General features: G+C 40.1%; 1 long non-coding RNA gene across 1 annotated transcript in view; it reads right to left on the reverse strand.

Moving 5' to 3' along the window:
* The window catches only part of LOC113620010 (uncharacterized), a 46,235-nt gene extending 42,572 nt beyond the window's left edge, over positions 1-3,663 (reverse strand). Inside the window, exons 1-2 of the long non-coding RNA XR_003432618.1 lie at positions 3,535-3,663; positions 2,065-2,452 (exon numbers count right to left, since the gene is read on the reverse strand). This is a non-coding gene — a long non-coding RNA (uncharacterized LOC113620010). The remainder of the gene's footprint in view (positions 1-2,064; positions 2,453-3,534) is intronic.
* Positions 3,664-21,999: the final 18,336 nt, after the last annotated feature.

Below are 21,999 nucleotides of genomic sequence, written 5' to 3' on the forward strand. Positions count from 1 at the left end.
TGAATGTATAAATGTCAAGACTTGAAAATAGTCCCTGGTTCATAGTAAGTGCTACATAAAATTTCACAGGATCTCATAGTTACAAAGGGTCTTAGTGAGTTGGTGCACACCCACCCCACCTTACACCACTCCACCCCCACTCCTGGTAATTTGCATCCACTAGCCTTGATATGAATATTATACATGAGGGGGTACACTGATAAGAGTATATGCCAACTCTGTCCAATAGAAATATGAGTCATATATGTAATGTTCAAAGTTTTTAAAGTAAAAACTAATTTTAATATTTACAGATTTAACCCAAGCATCCAAAATATTATCATTTCAACATTTTATCAATTTAAAAATTATGAATGAGATAGTTTACATTTTTTTTCACAATAAGTCTTCAAAATGTGTTTATTTTTCATTGGGAATATTTAGTAAGTATTTAGAATTCATAAATACTACGTTTGAAAAAATACCTTCAAACATACTTGAAACTGAAGTGAGTTTTCTAATAACTGAATTTAATTTTTTCAGCTTAAAATTAAATAAAATTATAAATTCAGTTCATCAGTCGCACTGGCCACATTCCAGGTACTCAAGAGCCATGTGTGACCAGTGGGCACCATATTGGATAGCACAGGTGCAGACTCTGAAGATAGGCCTGCCACTTAATCATACGGCCCTGGGCAAGTTATAACTTTTCTTAGCCCCAGTTTTCTGATTTACAATTTACATATTGTTGTCAATTACTAAATTTACATATTTAGTAATCGACAACAAAACAAAATATAATATCTACCATAAATTGTTCTGTTCAGTATTTGAGGTAATACATCAAAAATGTATAGCACGGTGACTAATAGGTTGTAGTAAATCTTCAATGAATTGTGAGTACTTTTTCCTTAACATTTAATTAGGAAAAAATTGAAACATCAAGAAAGCTAAAGAATTGTACAGTGAATCCCCATATACTCACTACCTAGATTCTACAATTGTTAACATTTGATTACATCTGCCTTATTGCATTTCTATCTATATATCCATTCATCAGTCCATCTTACTTTCTCATGTATTTCAAAGTAAATTACAGACATCAGTGCAGACACCCCTAAAACTCCAGCATGTGTATGATTAACTAAAGTTCAATATTTGTCTTTCTTTCTTTCTTCCTTCCTTTTTCTTTCCCTTTGACTTTCTGTCTTCCTGCCTTATTTATTTCTAGATGAAATATGTATATAGTGAAATGTACAAATATTAAATGAACCATTGGATGAATGTTGACAACGCATATATCCTATGTAAGCCAAATCTCTATCAAAATAGAGAATGTGTCCATTATCCCAGAAAGTTCCCTCATACCCCTTCCTCATTAATCTTAGCCCTCACTGCCCTGCTCTCCTCCCCGGCAATCATTGTTCTGGGTATCTGCTACAGAGAATTTCAAATAAATGGAATCATACAACATATAGTCTTTTGTGTAAGGCTTCTTTCACTTAGCGTAATGTTTCTGAGATTCATACATGTTGTTGCATGTCTACTCCTCTTTGTTACTGAGTAGTAACTGTGGCTACTTTTAATCAAGAGAACTCCTGACCTGACCCAATCCCCTCCTGCTCCAAGCAGCCTATTCCATTCTTTCACAGCTCAAAAAATTCTGCATTCTGTCCATCCAACATGGATCTTACTAAAGCTTCCAGCTTTTGATGCTAGCTCAGCTGCTTAGAATTGATGAAAGAAAGTACTTTTTCATGTGAAATTCTTTAAAATTTATGTAGTTGTTAAAGAAGTTCTTCTGAGCCTTCCATGGAGAAGGCCAAACCTTCCTAATTCCTTCAACTCTTCGTACAACCACGTTTTAGGTTCTTCCAACTTCCTAGTCATTCTCTGTGTACATACTTATTTGTTTTCTTGTTTACTGAATATCTTCCCTATTGAACTACAAATTCCATAAGGCAATATTATGTCTATTTTATTCACTAATACACACCTAGCACCTAGTACAATGCCTAGCAATTAGAAGGCTCTCAACAAATATTTGTTGAATGAATATGTGAATAAAAGAAAGAAGGAACTCACCTTTAAGCATGTTTAATTTTGTCTATATTTTAGTATATACGGGACAGCAGGCAGATGTTGGAGAGAGGCAGATCCAGGAGCTTGAAGACAACACCAAATTCCAAGAGACACACCTCAGGGAATGCAGCAGCCAAGTGCACTGACTTCATTCCTGGCAAGTAGTACAACCTTGAGTCCTTGTCTCCATTGCTTTTCCGGTGAGTTGAATGGATAGCCTAGACCCAAATCTGAAACTTCCCTTTAAAACTAAAATCAATTTGCTATATGGCCCTAGAGAAAGAGAAAGAGGAGGAGAATTCCACCCTCATGCCCCTCTCCATCATGGCTGAGATTGGATTTTCTTGCCATTTGGGAGAGAGGGAGCCTCAGAGATGGATTTGATTTGATTCTGTAAAAATAAACAAAAATTGCATTTATTAAGCACTTGAGATGATGCAGTAAGACTTATAAAGCCAAAGAGGAGAGAAGAGAGGAATAAGAGAGAGAAATAAAGGTGTATCAAAGGGAGGAGAGAGAGAAAGAAGAGAATGAGGGGAATCAAGACAAAATGTGCCAAGAGTTCAAATGGAAACCCACAGGCATAGATCTAAATAATGAAGAGACTTAAAACAAGTTAAAGTGTTCAATGATACGTAGTGCACACCCTTCCTTGACAAATACATATTCACAACGATAGAATGAAAAACTTTGTTTAAAACTATGGTTTTCGTATGACGGAAAGTCAACAAACTCTCAAAGATGACTGGATTTAATTATATTGTGCACGTCTGAGTGTTTTCTTGATGGGCTAGTGATGTTTGACAAGATCTCTCTCATTAATTCACAAATATGTTCCACAAAATTTGTTTTTCTTGCCTTTGTTTCAGCAAAACACTAATTACATTATAATCAACACTTTCATATGTTTTATGTTCTCTTGACAGTAATGCTAAAATAGACACATTTCCTGAAATATTATAGTTCTAAGATAATTTTTTAATTATTAATTTCTATGTAGAGAACATTCACTCTGCTAGGGCAGTAGTAATGGGAGTTTTTAATAAAATTCCTTTATATATCATGAGCAAACATTTTATTTGGGTGTGTATAATAGATTATTGTTACCACAAAAAATTACAGAATATTTTAGTTTCAACATATAAATTGTCATATCATGGTTTTCACCACCTTTTAAAGCAATGTCTAGAGCCATGTAATAATGTTAACACTTCTCACATTGTAGCTAGATCCACATCTATACAGACTAGTAGTAATTGGGAGTATTTAATTTTAGAAAATGTTCCTCATACTCCACATACCAGTGCTCTGAACACTGCTCTAATGTGTAAATACCTCTGGAACCACAAAGAGAAATAAGAAAGTGGATGCTCAGCAGTACTGGGAAATGATATTTGATCACACGAGACTCCATCACATTCATGCTATCAGAGAGAAATTATTTGACAAGTTAATTAATTTCTTTTCTCTTACCTAAGAGCTTCTGCCGCCCAAATCTTTTCCCACACTCCAAAGTAGTGCTTGTTTCTGATGTAAGTAGCAGTAGTACAGCTGTAAGACTTCATGGCCTTTGGATGGAGTCACCTTTTTTATCTTAAGAACAAAGGGCAAGGAATGAGAAGTAATTCTCTGGAGCCTGAACGGTGTTCGTTCTGAGGGTGGGTGTTTAGGTGGTCCCAGCACTGACCACTGGGTCCCAAGAGACAGAGATGCTCACGTGCTCTTGAATGAGTTCATTTATGTCTCTTTGTGATAAGCAGGGCCCTCTAAAGTGTGAGGGCAGGGAAGGACCCCTTTTGTCTGGCGCAAGCTCAGTACTGAGAGGAAGGGGGAAAGAAGAGAAGGAAAACGACTAAAAGAAAACAGATGAGAAAGAATCGAAAGCTCCCTCTCACACCCCACAAGAAATTAAAGCTTCTGTCCTTAACAGTCTCAGTCAAAAATACCCCAAGGCTCAAGAGCACACAATGAAAAGCTGTCAGCTCACCTACATTCAAAGAGCTTCCATAAACAAATACATATAAATATGTACATATATACCTTATATAATTATATGAGATCATTTAAATATATAAATATGTAAATATATATTTCCTTTTCTTGTTTCTCTATCTATAGCAAATGGGATTATTTTCTTCTTCCCAATTCCTTCTGCTTTCACCCGCTTAGAAGCTCTCCACTGATGGAGTTTCTGAGGGAGGCAGGTGTAGGATGGTGGAGACACAGACATCATATTTGGCATTACTGCTTCCCAGATTTAGGATTTCAGAGAACAGTAGGAAGTTTTTTGGTGGAGGTAATTTTAGGAATCTATATGGAATTGACCATTTGCCGAAGGGGAAGGGTAAAATAGGCCACTGAAAATTGACATCAACCATCTGTGATTTCCATCAATTCAGGAAAAAGACATTTCTAATACATATACACACAATCATGAAGAACATATACTTAAAGACGATTTCTTTAAATTGATTCATTTTTAAAAACTTATTTTTGTATTTATTTATTAATTTGTCTGTTTGTTCATTCACTTGTTGCCAAGATTTAGTGAAAGCCTCATCAGGAACATGGACTTATCCTTGGACCAACTTTCAGGATCCAGTGCCCGGGCGTGTTCAACCAGGCCGACCCAGTGGAGCTCTTGTAAGGTCTCTGCTGAAGGACACTGCAGAGCTCCGATACCGCAGGACACATTTTTTTTGTGAACAGGTTGGTGAGGAATTTATTACCAAACTGATAGAAGTGTAAAAATCATTGAGTATGCATTCGCTTCAAGACATCCCTATGATTGCATCAGCTAATCAAGATGGTTTTGGCTTATATAGACATTAAGCATAAGAAAACAGTAGTATATTCATCTAAATTGAACCAGGTGCTAGGGAAGGAAAGAGAAAGGAACACAGATGTTGCTGTGAGAAATATGGCCAGGTGAGCAGCACAAACTTTGTGCTCCGAGGGCCCAGATGACAGCTGGATGACAACAGTCCCAGAAGAATGACTAAGGGCTTTTTGCTCAGCCTGAAAAATGAAAGGCTCACAGAATGTTGACAAGTGGCTTATAATCCCCTCTAAAAAGGAGGTCTGGTGTGGAACTATGTGGTCTCTGGACAGAACTGCCAGGGAGTGGCCGGCCACTGAGCTCCCACTGCTCCTCTGTAGAGGTGTGAAGACCTAAGGCATCCCAGGTTACAAGGCAAAGGCACACTGGTCTCCTAGGATAACAGGGCTCTGGGTGCAGCCCACAGGTGCGCTTTCGTCATGGGGAAGAGGTGAAGCAACTGATCACGGGCTGTCGAGGTCAAGTTGGGTAGACTGATCACGCCACTTACTGGTTTTAGACTTTGGGCCAATCCCTTCACTTCCCTGAACCTCCATTTCAACGCATTTAAGTTGGGCTGATGCCACCTGCATAACTATGTTACTGCAGGAATTAAATGTTATAAATGCAGCAACCTACTCAGCAGATATTGTTTCTTTTTTAATGATATATATTCCTACCTGAATATGAACATCCCATAATTTAATTCTCTCAAAATTTCTATAGGCCCATCATCTCATAAAATGATTACCACCAGCAAAAAATAAGGAAGAGGAAGTACATGCCCGTCATCTTGGAAGACGAGTTGTCGCCCAACGGCTATGTGCATCTGCGAAGGCCTGTGACACTCCAGAACTCCCTCGGCCTCCTCTGTGACACTCCAGCCAGCCCCAGCGTCGTAAGCCAAGCACGAGGATTCCTGGTACAGGAAACAGCCCGACTCATCAAGGAGAACATTCAGAGAATGGCTATTTGCTGGGCCCCTTTTCCCCTTCTGTCCCTACTTGCCAGCTCACGACAGCTGAGCTGTCCTATCAAACACACACTAGCTGCCTTCACACACATGCAAAAAAATCAAACCGGAGCTCCCACTCTACAGCAGAGCCAGACTCCTTCCATTTATAAGCAGCAGCCCAACAGGCAGGCTTCATTCTGTAACTTGCATTTCTCAGCAAGCCTTACCAGAATAGAGATGTGTTCATACTTGCCTGTCACCCAGATTGCCACTTCAAAAAGAGAGTGATAGACAAATATGGTGCAACTCGTTTATAACATTTTCCCATGTTTAACTTCCAAATTTGAGTCTTAAACACAGTTGCCAAAAGCAATTTTTTTCTAAATGCAATATTTTTTTTTCTTGGTCTCCTAAATGGTAACTGAATTTTTTTCCCTTACTGTTTCTTCTTAGAGGCCAAGAGTTTTTCACTCCCGGTCTGCAATACCCTGCCTGGGCTATCGCCCAAATGGCTTTCACACTTAAAGTGAGAAAGAATTAAGTGCTTCTGCGATTGAAAAATGGTTCTGTCTGCCTTGGAGTCACAAAGCTCTTTTTTACTGAACTAGTGCTTGGAGACTTCAAAGCTAAGTGTACCAATGAGCCTATGATGGTGCCAAGAAAGTAACTAGAGAACGAAGAAAATCCCATCATTTCTCTTGCAGGAGCACATCCAGGTCTATTCACCTAGTTTTTACCCCAAATGTTTTTGGGGAGGGAATTTTCACAGCTGTTTTCCTATGAATTTAGTACAACCTCAAAAATTGCCATTTTTATATCATTTCCACACCAGTAAAGCTCGTTGTTGACCACATTTTCATAATACGTTAGTTAGAAGATTTCACCTGTGCTTCCAATAGGGTATTGAACTTACCTTAATGCAAGGAAAAGGCAGTTACACTGATCTCTAGCATTGATTATTCTTTTGAGAGGGCTAAACGAACCCCTTGCAGGACACCTGGTCCTGGCCAAAATGTCCATTGAGACAGTTGGCCCATGATTCATTAAATAATACAAACATTTAACTTTGTTAAAATTTTATTTACATTATTTTTATTGTAATTGGAGAGGAAGTTTGGATTTCACATTCATTCTTGTTCTTCCTCATCATGAAGTTCAGCAAGGTTACTCTTAAATTGATAAGCAATTGCTCTTAAGTATATACCCACCTGATTATTGGCTTTGCGTTTGTTTTATTTGTGAAGCGTTTTAGTTACGTGAATTTGATTTTGTCTGTATTACCGTGAAGTTGGTGGCCATATTTGAGTGCGACCACCAAGAACCTGGGTGATATAAATCGTTCATTGCTTTGCTGTTCACCTTTTAACACTTCAGTACATCTCCAAATGAAGGATGATGTACTACCACCAGCTTCTGAAATGTGGTATGCCAGATTTCCAGTGCATTGTTTGTCCTGTTGCTCAGTACTGATGTATGAACATTCCTAGTTTCTGGTAGAAATCTTGGAGCTTCTGATCTTCTTCTGCCTCTTCCATGCCTTCTATGAACACATATCCTCTCAACATAATCCACTAGGTCACCTAAATTTCCTTCTGCATTCTCCACAATGTACTCAAAAGTTTCACTTACATCTTCTGAAGGTACAAATGGAAGTCCAAACAACTTAGATGCACACTTCTGGGTGTTAGTTTCCATTCTCATGTACTCGTGTGTTAGACCCAAAGCAGATATTTTTTGCCAGAGTGATGGTGAGGAGTGAAACGAGCATCCTTTTACTTGTGCATTTGGTAGGAGTAGTCAAATCGCATTCACATTTGCAATCTCAAAACCCCTCATGCATGTATTTTTTCAGATGATTTTCCCTTATAGGTTATTACAAAATATTGAGTATGGTTCCCTGTGCTATAAAGTAGGTCCTTGTTGGTTATCTATTTTATTTTTTTAACATCTTCACTGGAGTTTATTTACAATGTTGTGTTAGTTTCTGCTGTATAACAATGTGTGTGTGTGTGTAAATGAATCACTGTGCTATACACCTGAAACTAACACAACATTGTCAATCAACCATATTTCAATAAAAAAAAAAAACCATCATGCACAATGAAGGGTTAGTGTCAAGATTTCTTTCCCGTGTAAATATAAGTACTTTCTCAAATATGTATCTTCTCGCCTTTTCATTGTTAGTGCCTAAATTAATGATATAGTATAACCCAATTCCACACTGTGCACAGGAAATAACTGAGGGAACTGTGTTGGTTGCCATCTTGAAGATGCCATCACTGAATAACGTGGAACTGGCACTCAAATATCGAATATTGTCAAAGTTGTGTAAATAAGAATTCTTTTGTCATCTTGAGCACGGGAATTGTGCATAAGAAATGGTTCTCTGCGTGTGGTCACTTTATACTCTTCTGAAATTTCAATTCCGTGCGATGAAGTTGGGTTTGGAGGTTGACGTCTGCTTTGAATTCTATTTACTTGCCTCTTTAATGAATTTCTTTGTGGTAGCATTAATGGGACCTCTTCATCCTGGACGTTATGGAGATTTCTTCAAAGTACCTGCAACGTTGTTGCATTTCATTCCTTCTGAGCATCCTTTTAACCTCTTCTGGGTTTTCCTTACTTCCCCTTCAACACCAACATTGTGTTGATGTTTCTCTGTCCCATCTTGGATGATTATTTTATCCAAATCCTGACAAGTTGTACGCTGGGCTCTGCAGATTCTCCTCTCTTCATAGCACCAAGTAGCTTTTACTCCTATCTCTGTTAAAGGAATGGAAATGGTAAAAACCATTATAATGCGACATTGGCTTTCCTTCTTGTAAGTATACTATTTCTGCCATATTCTACTGAGAATTTTCAAATAAAGATGTCATATTGCAAAGCCACAGAAGAAGTGTGTGTGTGTGTGTGTGTGTATTTTCTTTTGTGACTGTCTGACCAGTGGTCACTGGTTTATTGGTAGGGGAAACCTTACTAATGTCTTATGGATTCAACACCTGGTTTGCCGGGCAGGATCAGCCAGTAGGCAGGCACCAGCTGAGGGCGTGGGGGCAGCTGAGGGTGCACGCTGATGGGCAGTCACTCCCACTAAAACCTCTCCAAAGAGAGGTACACACTCTTTGAGATCTACCATGATTGTACCCGTCTAGGACATCCATTCAAGGGAAACATCGCCCATTAACCCTGGGCAACAGGATAGCTGTAGGGGGGTTAATTAGATGCCCAATATCCCCCTCATGGTGGTTCTTACACTGGACAGCTGTGCGGTAGGAGAGCCATACCTGCCCTCACTCCTCCCGAAAAAGCTAGCTTCTCTTAAAGTGTTTATATCAACACGTTCTCTGCCCATTTTCCAAAGCAGCTTGACCAAGCTCCTCCTTTCAAGCTTTGCCCTTATTGAGCAAACCAGCCACATCCAACCAGATGCCCATTAGTTAGTACCATTAATGTATTAATAGCAAACGCATTAACGTACCTTTCATCGTGAGATCCATCCTTGACTTGTTGTCCTCTGTGCACTTCTCTAACTTAGGACCTCAGTTTACACAGTTAACATAAATCCCACTCTTCTACAAGATTTGGACCCTGACCCATCTACCTAGCCCCGTGTGCCACTACCAGCTACACTATGGAGGCAAGAAACATTATTATTGGCAATACAGTCACAACACAATTACTGGACCAATAAAACATGATAGTACTTTTTATGTATTATTCCTACAAACCAAAGTATAAATAAACATTATGGGATATTTGAACCTTGGGACGTCTTGTAAGCATGGATGTTTTGACAGGACCAAATTTCAAGGACCTTTTGTCATGGCCAAGTTTCTCAATGGACGTTTTGGACAGGATCAAATGTCTGCTAATCAACAAATCTCTTTACAGCTCAAAAGTATACATTATCCTGTAATCTGGGTCTTTTACAAAGCGAGCTTGCCAAGGGGAAGAAATATTTGAATTAATTTCCTTAAACATCCTTAACTATTTCACTAAGCATTACTTACTGTTTTGCCCCTGTAATGGTAACCTTATGAATTTTAAATTTTGTTTAAGGCCAACCTTAGAGCTGTGGATGGTGGCCTAGTACATCTTTTAGGAGTTTGCCCATTTGAAAGAAATTCCAGATTTTAGTTTTTTTTACTGTGTTTTCTTTAAAAAAAAAAAAAAACCAACAAAAAACTGTAAATATTCGAGTTATCATTTCCTTTAAGTGTTTCCCCTTACATAACTTTTAAGTAAGTCTAATGATGTTTTACAAAAGCAATTTAAAAAATTCGACAGGGACCAGTGAGGCCACTAAACAGTAAAAAAGTAGAGATAAGATCTTGTATTTGAAACTGAGAAAGGGACAGCCCTGAAAATCATAGAGTAGTCAATTTAGTTTTCATACCTGGAAAATACTAGAACAAATCATCAAAAAATCAATTTGCAAACACCCATTTGCTCACAGAATACTAGGTAATAATCAACATTGCTTTGTGAAGAACAGTCTTGTCAGAACCATCTAATTTCCTTCTAAAACAGAGTGACAGGCCTGGTAGATCAGAGGGATGAAATAGATGTAATAGAGCTTGAATTTTACAAAGCTCTTGATTCTGTCTTCCATGATATGCTTATCAACAGATGACTTCACACCTGAAGAAATGTGCTATACAGGTTTACTAGAAAGCACGGCTCTTAGCGTTCCAGTGTTCAGTTGGTGGTGGCTGGGTGGGGTTGCGTGGGAGCAATTTGGTGTGATACTTGGCACAGGAATGAGTTGCTCCTGGACCCTTCACTATGCCCACCAGTCCCAAACACAGTCCTAGCCTGTGCCCCACAACACTTGTCCAACGGAGGAATGGCAGTACGATAGCTGCTGCTTGGTGCGTCATCCTGACTCTAAGAGGAATGGGTGTGGTCAGAGACCAGAATGTTGGAGAAGAAGAAGACTTTCCCCCCCCTATGAAGAGCCAACTCTCTAAGGACACCTGAGACAATAGAGGTATGGAATTTACATTGTTTGGGATAGATTCCATTAAAAATTATTTTGACAGGTTTTATAAATATGTAGAAATGACACTATACATTTTATTTTGGAGAAAATCAAACCTCATAAACTCAAATGTAAAAATTTGAACAGAAACAACCATGTTTTCTCATTTGCTTGCCATCTTGGCCACACCAATCCATCTAAATTGGGTACTTAGGTCAATAGATGCCAATCGTCACCACTGCAGTTGACTATTCCATGGATGAGCTTCTGATCCAGACTGAGCCTTCAGAGTCTTTCCATAGAATTGTTGTGAACTAGAACTCATGGAGTTTGAGATTAGTCAGCCTCTCCTTTGTTAAGAACATCCATTGGACCAATGCTTCCCACCGTGAGGAAAAGCCAGTCTGTCCTAGAAATAAAAGAACACTCAGAGAGCAGCAGATAAGGGTGATGGGACAAGACCTGGCAACATTCAAGCCCTGATTCCAACTGTTCCTGAGACGCAGCTGCATCTCTGCCCTTCTGCAGCTCAGTTCTTCAAACCTTCAGATTCTCCTACCCAATAAACTGCTTTTGCTTATGCCTTTTCAGGTTGGGTTTCTGTCATCTGTAACCAGATTTCAAAAAAATTACCACAACCAAAATCCTTTTCAAAAAAATCGTTGATCACATCCTCAGATACTTAGAGTAAAATCATAGAAATTGTATTTTTGAGTCAAAGCTAATGTACATTATTAAAATGATTGAAGCACATTTCCCAACTCTTTCAGAAAAGTTTTATTAATTTCAACCCTCATCTGCAGTACATGAGAATGTACTATTACCTACCTCTCTCTAACACTGGATTTAAAAAAAAAATATTTTCCAGCTTAATAGGTGAAAAATATTATCTCCCTTTCATTTTTCTTTATTAGTAATTTGGAGGGAGATCAGAAATGAAAAGTGATGCAAAGAGAACTGAATTAATGGAGGAGAAAAAACATCAAGAAGATCCAAGTTACAGAGAGCCTGCGTACTAGGTATTTACTGCTGTGTAACAAACTACCTCAAAGGTAGGTGGTTTAAGGCAGCACAAATTTATTATCTCAGTTTCCATGGGTCAGAAATCTGGGAGCAGCTGAGCCGGGTGGTGATGGTTCAGGGTCTCTCATGAATCTACAAATAAGATGTTACTGGGGCTGGAGGATCTGCCTCCAGCCCACTCACAGGGAAGTAGCCAAGGACCTGAGATGCTCATCACATGGGCCTCTCCACGGGGTGCTCACAACATGGCAGCTGGCAGAGTAAGTGGTCCAAAGAGGCAGAGAGAGCAAAACAGGAGCCCCTGTGCATTTCATAACCTCCTGTAACCTAATACAAAATCACTTCTACACAGTCTACTGGTTACACAGATGGATTCTGGTTAGTGGGGGAGGGCGGCTACACACAGGTGTGAATACCAGAAGGTGGGGATGATCGGTGGCCAACTCAGAGCCTGGTGACTACTGCCTGTGTTCAACTTATCTTAGCCCCTTTTCCTTTTAGATCTACCCATCTTAACTCTGAGGACAGTAAGTCCCCTACATACGAATGAGTTCCGTTCCAAGAGTGCGTTTGTTAAGTCCAATTTGTTCGTAAGTCCAACAAAGTTAGCCTAGGTACCCAACTAACACAATCGGCTACCTAGTACTGTACTAACTTATTGATTGGACATGCAAATGCACATTCGCATCTTTGAAAGTTTGCAGCTTGAAAGTCTGTATGTAGGGGACCTACTGGATTCTGCCCAAGCCTCTCTTCCCTGCATACTACACACTGACCTTACACCATCGCCTCCATTCCCGTGGATTCTATGACAGTGTGAATACTGAGGACTATCTCCTCAGCCTAGATATTTCTCTCCGGATTCGAGACTTGTATCTTCACTTTCCGACAAGATCTCTTCAAGCGTATGTCCAGTGCTAAAGGCCACGCCCCACTGCCCCCTTCACACCCGCTCCCGCTGCTCTCTCAGAGCATGGCGCCTCCATCCGCCCTGTCATCCGCGCCAGGGATCACCTGCAGGTGACACCTCCCTCGGCCACCCCCTCCACATCGTTGGGGTCACGGCTTTGGTTGGCCCTGCTCCTCTTCCTCCCACTGTGCCAGCAGCAGAGTGCACAGGGGAATGGGGTGGGGCTAAGCCGGTGCATTCAGATTTTCTCTCCTGAGACTGAATTCTGAGTGAATGTATCTGAGACACAGGAAATGATTAGAACCAACACATTTTATGGCAGCACTCTAGACAAAATGGCCCCTTGGACTTTGGAAGACTTTGAAGAGATAAAGTTTTCTGCTTTCTGGACCCCAGGTTGTTGTGGCCTATACTGATAGCTTTCCAAGAAATCCCTTTTGTTGCTTATGTTAGTCAAGGACACTTTCTGTTGCTTGCTAACAGAACAGAAAAACAAACAACCACCTTAATTCAGTGGGCAATAAATCGCCCAGTCCTGGTCACTTCTATCCCCTTCAATGTCTCTAGGGCCCTTTCATACCCTCATTGTCACCATCCTTGTTCAGGGCTGGCCTCACCATGTCTCACCTGAGTTGCTCCTATAGCTTCCTAAGTAGTCCCTGCCTACAGTCCATTCTCCTTCTGCTCTATTCTTCGCATGCACCTGGGTGATCCTCTCAAAATAAATACCTGACAATGCTGCTCCTCTGGTTTAAATCCTCTATAGGTCCTCAGGGCCCTTAGTGAAAGTGAAGATCTGTACGTGGCTCACAGGGTCTTAGGGTCTAGCTGTCATTGGTTATTAAGCCCCACCCCCTGTGCCCTAACCACCAGCCACACCACAGGGCTCCCAAGTTTTTGGAAGTCCCCATGCTCTCTGTCACCTCTGGGTGTTTGCACTTGTTCCCTCTGCATTGAGTATTTTCCTATATACAAAAACTCCCCATGTGACCAATCCTTATGTATGCTTCAGGTTTTGGCTTAGATGTCACTTCTTCCAGAAGCCTCCCCTGACCCAACAAGTCTGGGTTATGTTTCCTTCCATGTGGTCCTATAGTCTTGAACTCCCCTGGTGTCCTATGCATCCAACCATGCTGGAATCACTGAATTACCTACATGAAGCCCTATTCTATCCTAGATTCTGTGAAGTCAGGACTGTCCCTGTTCTGTGCGTATCTGTATCCCCAGTGTCTAGCTCAGCTCTTTAAAACATAGAGTAGCTAATGAACATTTGTTGAATAAACGGATGGGTATTTAACTCTTCTCAGATTTGTTCTCAATTATCTACCAACCTAATCACAGAACCTAATCACTTTCCTAAGTCGCCATGATGGCAAATACATGGGCGATAGGATTTTTACAACTCAGCTTCAGCAAACTTTACGTGTTAAAGTATGAATTTAATTTGAGCCCCACGTAGAATGCTAAAAAACAAACATCTCGCTCATAAAGATATGTAGCAAAAAAGGCCAAGTTTTTCCATCGATATCCTTTCAATATTGGTAGCCACACACATCTGATAGGGTATGTATTTACTTGGACATTAAGACTTGGTCTTCGAAAACATTGGAATGGAAATTTTTCCTTTAGAAAAGTTTCCTTCATCTGCATTGTAAAAGTTCCACAAATTCTTCTTCTTCGACACGGTTGCTAACCAGCTTGATTATTGCCACATTTTACATGGAAACTTCTATACACATAAGTTAGTCCTATAATAGATCAGAGAGCAAATATCCACTGGAAATGCTGTCTTGTCTAACAGTGTGAGGGGGTGGGTTAATCAGGGAAAGAGCTAACACTCACTACTGCCTGCTGTGCCCACCAGTAGCATCGTGTACAATCCCTACCTCCAAAGAGCGGGTGACATAAGGCATCAATGTTCGATTCTGGACGTAGTGATACCTCCCTGGATGGCTGGAGACTTCAGGAAAGATTTGTCAGTTACCACAGCTGAACAGGATTACAATTTTGCAACATCTCTAAAAGATGACCCTGAAAACACACTTAAAACACTCATAGCAGCCCAATTCTCCTCAAGGAACCAATTACATTCACTAATTGGTTATGCATCACTGTGCTGGCTCTGGCAGCCCTTGTTTTTTTCACAGGAAAGCAATTCAAACAGTAACTTAACTGGTCCAAGTTCTGTGATGAGACCTTAATTAAAACTCTACAAACAGGGGCTTCCCTGGTGGCGCAGTGGTTGAGAGTCCGCCTGCCAATGCAGGGGATGCAGGTTCGTGCCCCAGTCTGGGAAGATCCCATATGCCACGGATCGGCTGGGCCCGTGAGCCATGGCCACTAAGCCTGCGCGTCTGGAGCCTGTGCTCTGCAACAGGAGAGGCCACAGCAGTGAGAGGGCCGCGTACCGCAAAAAAAAAAAAAAAAAAAAGAATCAAACAAACAAACAAAAAACTCTACACATAGTTTTGGAAGTTTAAGCCACAGCAATCAGAGAAGAAAAGGAAATAAAAGGAATCCAAATCGGAAAAGAAGAAGTAAAGCTGTCACTGTTTGCAGATGACATGATACTATACGTAGAGAATCCTAAAGATGCTACCAGAAAACTACCAGGACTAATCAATGAATTTGGTAAAGTAGCAGGATACAAAATTAACGCACAGAAATCTCTGGCATTCTTATACACTAATGATGAAAAATCTGAAAGTGAAATTAAGAAAACACTCCCATTTACCACTGCAACAAAAAGAATAAAATATCTAGGAATAAACCTACCTAAGGAGACAAAAGACCTATATGCAGAAAATTATGACACTGATGAAAGAAATTAAGGATGATACAAATAGATGGAGAGATATACCATGTTCTTGGATTGGAAGAATCAACATTGTGAAAATGACTCTACTACCCAAAGCAATCTACAGATTCAATGCAATCCCTATCAAACTACCACTGGCATTTTTCACAGAACTGGAACAAAAAATTTCACAATTTGTATGGAAACACGAAAAGACCCCGATTAGCCAAAGCAATCTTGAGAACGAAAACTGGAGCTGGAGGAATCAGGCTCCCTGACTTCAGACTATACTACAAAGTTACAGTAATCAAGACAGTATGGTACTGGCACAAAAAACAGAAATATAGATCAATGGAACAGGATAGAAAGCCCAGAGATAAACCCACGCACATATGGTCACCTTATCTTTGATAAAGGAGGCAAGAATATACAATGGAGAAAAGACAGCCTCTTCAATAAGTGGTGCTGGGAAAACTGGACAGCTACATGTAAAAGTATGAAATTAGAACACTCCCTAACACCATACACAAAAATAAACTCAAAATGGATTAAAGACCTAAATGTAAGGCCAGACACTATCAAACTCTTAGAGGAAAACATAGGCAGAACACTTTATGACATAAATCACAGCAAGATCCTTTTTGACCCACCTCCTAGAGAAATGGAAATAAAAACAAAAATAAACAAATGGGACCTAATGAAACTTCAAAGCTTTTGCACAGCAAAGGAAACCGTAAACAAGACCAAAAGACAACCCTCAGAATGGGAGAAAATATTTGCAAATGAAGCAACTGACAAAGGATTAATCTACAAAATTTACAAGCAGCTCATGCAGCTCAAGGTCAAAAAAACAAACAACCCAATCCAAAAATGGGCAGAAGACCTAAATAGACATTTCTCCAAAGAAGATACACAGATTGCCAACAAACACATGAAAGAATGCCCGACATCATTAATCATTAGAGAAATGTAAATCAAAACTACAATGAGATATCATCTCACATTGGTCAGAATGGCCATCATCAAAAAATCTAGAAACAATAAATGCTGGAGAGGGTGTGGAGAAAAGAGAACCCTCTTGCACTGTTGGTGGGAATGTGAATTGATACAGCCACTATGGAGAACAGTATGGAGGTTCCTTAAAAAACTACAAACAGAACTACCATATGACCCAGCAATCCCACTACTGGGCATATAACCCTGAGAAAACCATAATTCAAAACGAGTCATGTACCAGAATGTTCATTTCAGCTCTATTTACAATAGCCAGGACATGGAAGCAACCTAAGTGTCCATCAACAGATGAATGGATAAAGAAGATGTGGCACATATATACAATGGAATATTACTCAGCCATAAAAAGAAACGAAATTGAGTTATTTGTAGTGAGGTGGATGGACCTAGAGTCTGTCAAACAGAGTGAAGTAAGTCAGAAAGAGAAAAACAAGTACCATATGCCAACACATATATATGGAATCTAAGAAAAAAAAAAAAAAAGTCATGAAGAACCCAGGGGTAAGATGCGAATAAAGACACAGACCTAGTAGAGAATGGACTTGAGGATATGGGGAGGGGGAAGGGTACGCTGTGACAAAGTGAGAGAGTGGCACGGACATATATACACTACCAAATGTAAAATAGATAGCTAGTGGGAAGCAGCCACATAGCACAGGGAGATCAGCTTGTTGGTTTGTGACCACCTAGAGGGGTGGGATAGGGAGGGTGGGATGGAGAGAGACGCAAGAGGGAAGAGATATGGGGACATATGTATATGTATAGCTGATTCACTTTGTTATAAAGCAAAAACTAACACACCATTGTAAAGCAATTATACTCCAAAAAAGATGTTAAAAAAAACAAAACAACTCTACAATGTCATCTCTTTGAATTCCCTGAGAGTTCCTTTCTTGGCGATGGAGAGAATCAACCTGTTTCATACAGGTGTGTGACAGCAAGTACACAGGGTACATAATCAAAGTTTCCCCAAACTATAACATTGGATCAAAACGCCTTTGTGGACCCAGAATAGTGGCTCCCATGATTTCAAGCAACCTCTGTCCTTTGTCTCACAGCTCAGTCTATCCTGTGAGCTGGGCCTCCTGTTATCTCAGTGCAGTAAACAATTTTGTTTTAACCACCGTGGTTGGGCTTTTATGAGCTCATGAATCAAAACACACAGTAGTACTCAAAGAAAATCTTCCTGTGTGACCCATCTTTCAAACAAGTCTATTGTACATGCTACAAAGTACTTTTCAAACAAAGCGAAACAAAACAAAACAAAAAGCCAAAACAAAACAAAACTTTTTATCAAAAGAGTAACATGGAAAAAAGCTAAGCATGTTTGAAGTTTGGAAGAGGAAAACAAAACATGTATTAGGGCATTTCCAATCAGAAAATTATTTGAAAGATATTTCAATGCTTCATGTTTTTTGCTGATGTTTTTGTTACCATTGAAGCATACTGCTTTTAACAATGCCTCACGTTTAAAGATCAGACTTTTCATCATATAGAAAATAGCATCAAACCAAGAAGTAAGCTTCTCAGAACTCAGGACACTATGGCAAAGCTCAGGGCCTATTTTCTTCTTTTTAAGGAAAAAGTATGGAATTTTGCTTGGGCATAATGAGAGTAATTTTCAGTGACAGATTATTAGAGATGCAGAAGATTTGGAAGTGTATATGGGAGTAAGACACAGCAGTATAAAAGAGAGAGCCAGAAGAACATCTGGGCAACCTCGTTCCAGTCACTGACGGGCTGATACTGGCTCTGGTGCGAGACAGAACAAGCGTCTGTCATTCAAGTCACTTGACCTCTGTGGATCTGATTTCTAATCTATAAAATGGGGACAACACGAGTACTGGTCCACAAATCCCTTATTTCCTATTCCACGATGGAAAATTTGAAGAATACCAGAAGTTTTTTCATGATGTATTTGGGGCAAAATTGCCCTGAACTGAGATGTAGACGTTTAGAGTCATCACTACTCCACTTAGTATGAACATTTATGTTTTGCCCCAGAAATATTAATGTGCTTGATTATGTAGTGCCTCTGGGCAGGATGTAATCAAAAAACAATAAAATGCTTAGGAATAAATTTAACCAAAAAGGTGAAAGATCTCTACACTGAAAACTATGATGAAAGAAATTGAAGAGGACACAAATAAATGGAAAGATATCCTGCGTTTGTAGATCAGAAGAACCTTGTTAAAAAATCCATACTACCCAAAGTCATCTATAGATTCAATGCAATCCCTATCAAAATTTCAATGGCATTTTTTCACAGAAATAGAAAAAACAATGCTAAAATTTGTATGGAACCCCCAAAGACCTTGAATAGCCAAATCTTGAGAAAGAATAACAAAGCTGGAAGTATCACACTCCCTGATTTCAAACTATACTACAAAGCGATAGTAATCAAAACAGTATGGTACCGGCATAAAAACAGACACAGGCCAATGGAACAGAATTGAGAGCCCAGAAATAAATCCATGCCTATATAGCCACATAATATTTGACAAGGGACCTAAGAATACACAATGGGGAAAAGATAGTCTTTTCCATAAATGGTGTTAAAACTGGATAATCACATGCAAAATAATGAAACTGGACCCTTATCTTATGCCATTCACAAAAATTAACTCAAAATGGATTAAAGACTTAAATGTGAGACCTGAAACTATAAAACTCCTAAAAGAAAATACAGGGGAAAATTTCCTTCACAATGGTCTTAGCAATGAACTTTTTGATGTGATACCAAAAGCACAAGCAAGAAAATCAAAAATAAACAAGTGGGACTACATAAAACTAAAAAGCTGTCTGCACAGCAAAAGAAAAAAAATCAACAAAGTGAAGAGGCAACCTATGGAATGGGAGAAAATATTTGCAAATCACGTATCAGATAAGGGGTTAATATCCAAAATATTTAAGAAATTCATACAACGTAATAGCAAACAATAATTTTGATTTAAAAATGAGTACAGGACCTAAATATTTTTCCAAAGAACACATACAGATATCTACAGGTAAATGAAAACATGCTAAACATCATTAAACACTAGGGTAATGCAAACCAGAACCACAATGAGATAGCACCTCACACCTGTCAGAATGGTTATGATCAAGAAGACAAGAAATAGATGTTGGTGAGGTTGTAGAGAAAAGGAAACCCTCGTGCACTTTTGGTGGGAATGTAAATTGGTGCAGTCACTAAAACGGTACCCCCATGTTCACTGCAGCATTATCCACAACAGCCAAGAAGTGGAAACAACCTAAGTGTCCATCAACACGTGGGTTAAAAAAATGTGATACACACACACACACACACACACACACACACACAGGAAATATGATGCAGCTATTAGAAAGAAGGAAATTCTGCTAGTTACAACATGGATGGACCCCCAGGGCATGATGCTAAGTGAAATAAGTCAGACAGAGAAAGACAAACACTCTATGATCCCACTTGTATGTGGAATCTAAACAAAGCCAAACTCATAGAAACAGCATAGGACAGTGGTTTCCAGGGGCTTGGGGATAAGGGAAAGGGGATTGGGGGGAAATAGGGGAGACATTGGTCAAAGGATACAAACTTCCAGCTATAAGATACATAAGTTCTGGGGATCTAATGTGCAGCACGGTGACTCTAGGTAACAGTACTGTATTATATACTTGAAAGTTGCTATGACAGTAAACCTTAAATATTCCCACCACACACACAGTCATTAAGTGAGGTGGTGGGTGTGCCAACTAACCTTACTGCGGTCATCATTTCACAGTATTATATGTGTATCAGATCATCACATTGTACACCTTCAGCTCACACAACGTTACATGTCAATTATATCTCGATAAAGCTGTGGAAAAAAAGAGATAAACCTTTATAAGCTTGAACACCACCAACTTGCCTTATCTTATGCACTCCTGCAGGTCTGGGGTCAGGTTCCAAGTTTCCATGAGTTCCACAAATCTAAGAGCATGTATTATGAAAAAGACACCATAGTGCTTTCTCTGTAACTCATGTGAAAACAAATCTTCGGCGAGAAAAATACATATTCAAACAAACAGAAAAAGGCTGTGGGATGGAAATGCTGTCAGCTAGACGTCTGAAGGTGTTGAACGCAAGTCTGGTGCTCCTGGCTCAAAGCTGCGCGCACAGCAGGATGCCTGCAAAGCCAGCATCGGCCCAGGGCAACTACCTCGTGCTGAGCATCTTGATAGGAATGCAAGCCCACAGCCCCTCAGGGATTGAAGCTAAATCCTTCACTTTTAGGCAGCTCGTGTAACACTAAAATTCTCACTAGGGGCACTTTATGCTTTAAGACTGTCACTCAGGAACAGGGGTCTGTGAATCAAGGCCTTTGTCCTCAGAGTAACCTTCACAACCACCACCTTGCGCCCAGGAGGCTGTTCTTTTTCTCTCGAAAACTTTGAGGCCTGAAGATGTGCACGCAGTGGGGTTGACTGACCGTCAGCCTGGAAACCCTAACTTCCCAACCCAGCCACAAAACCTGAAATCACATTTCTTTAACACTGATTGTCTACTTGGGAGAAAAATTAAAGGGGCTATGAGTAGCTGCAGGAGATTGAAGAACAAAGCCTAACGGACGACTGCTTCAACTAATACATTCATCTGGGAAAGATGAACAGACTTTGGCGGGGGGAGGGTGCTTTGTTTTCAGCAGCACCAAGCTTCTCCGAGTTGGATGCATGACGCTAAGACTTGACCCAGTAAAGGTTGAGGCGAGTAGTATTTGTTTCAGCTGAACTCTTTGGGGGCACAGAGGCATCTGACGGAAGTTCTTCAAATAATGGGTAGTTGTCCTAAGGAAGACTCTGCTCTGCTCGATGCATGGTGGTCGGGGGGTCTCACGCCATCCCTCCTGGTGGTTCCTGATGGGGTCGCTTCCTGTCCATGTGCTGCTGTCCACAGGTGGAAGGGCACATGCTCGCCCTGACGGTTTCCTTTGACTTAATTCCCACCACTAACTCATTCTCCTGCTACTTCCCAGCCTCCTGGAAGAAGAAAAATAGCGAACTCAGCTCATTCTTTCTGCCACGTGACACAAGACATGGCCAGGGTACCACCTATGGTAGCTTCTTTTAGAAGAGGCTGTGGAGGCATCTAGTAAAGACTGAGAAATGGCCAACTACTACCTAAGTCTGGGGAGAAATGCTGGGCCACTAGAAACCATTTGGACATTAGTTTGGACTCCACCTGAAGAGTCCAAACATTTACTGCCTAAATCCTCAAAACCCAGACACCTCACATGTACCTTTTAGTGTGTGTACGTTTATTTGCTGCACGCGAGTCAAATAAAGCACGACGTTTATGTGAGTTTAAGTCTTCTGCCAAAATAACAGAAAACTTATTAGTTCCAAATATTTTCATCAAGCTACAGTGTCAGGTTAACGGGGGAGGCTCCCCGCCTGAGCAGTGAGATGCCAGGGTCAGGCG

This window comes from Aethalodelphis obliquidens, unplaced genomic scaffold (genome assembly GCF_003676395.1).
Source record: "Aethalodelphis obliquidens isolate GAN/ISIS:26980383/991018 unplaced genomic scaffold, ASM367639v1 scaffold7, whole genome shotgun sequence".
Lineage (NCBI taxonomy): Eukaryota > Metazoa > Chordata > Mammalia > Artiodactyla > Delphinidae > Aethalodelphis > Aethalodelphis obliquidens.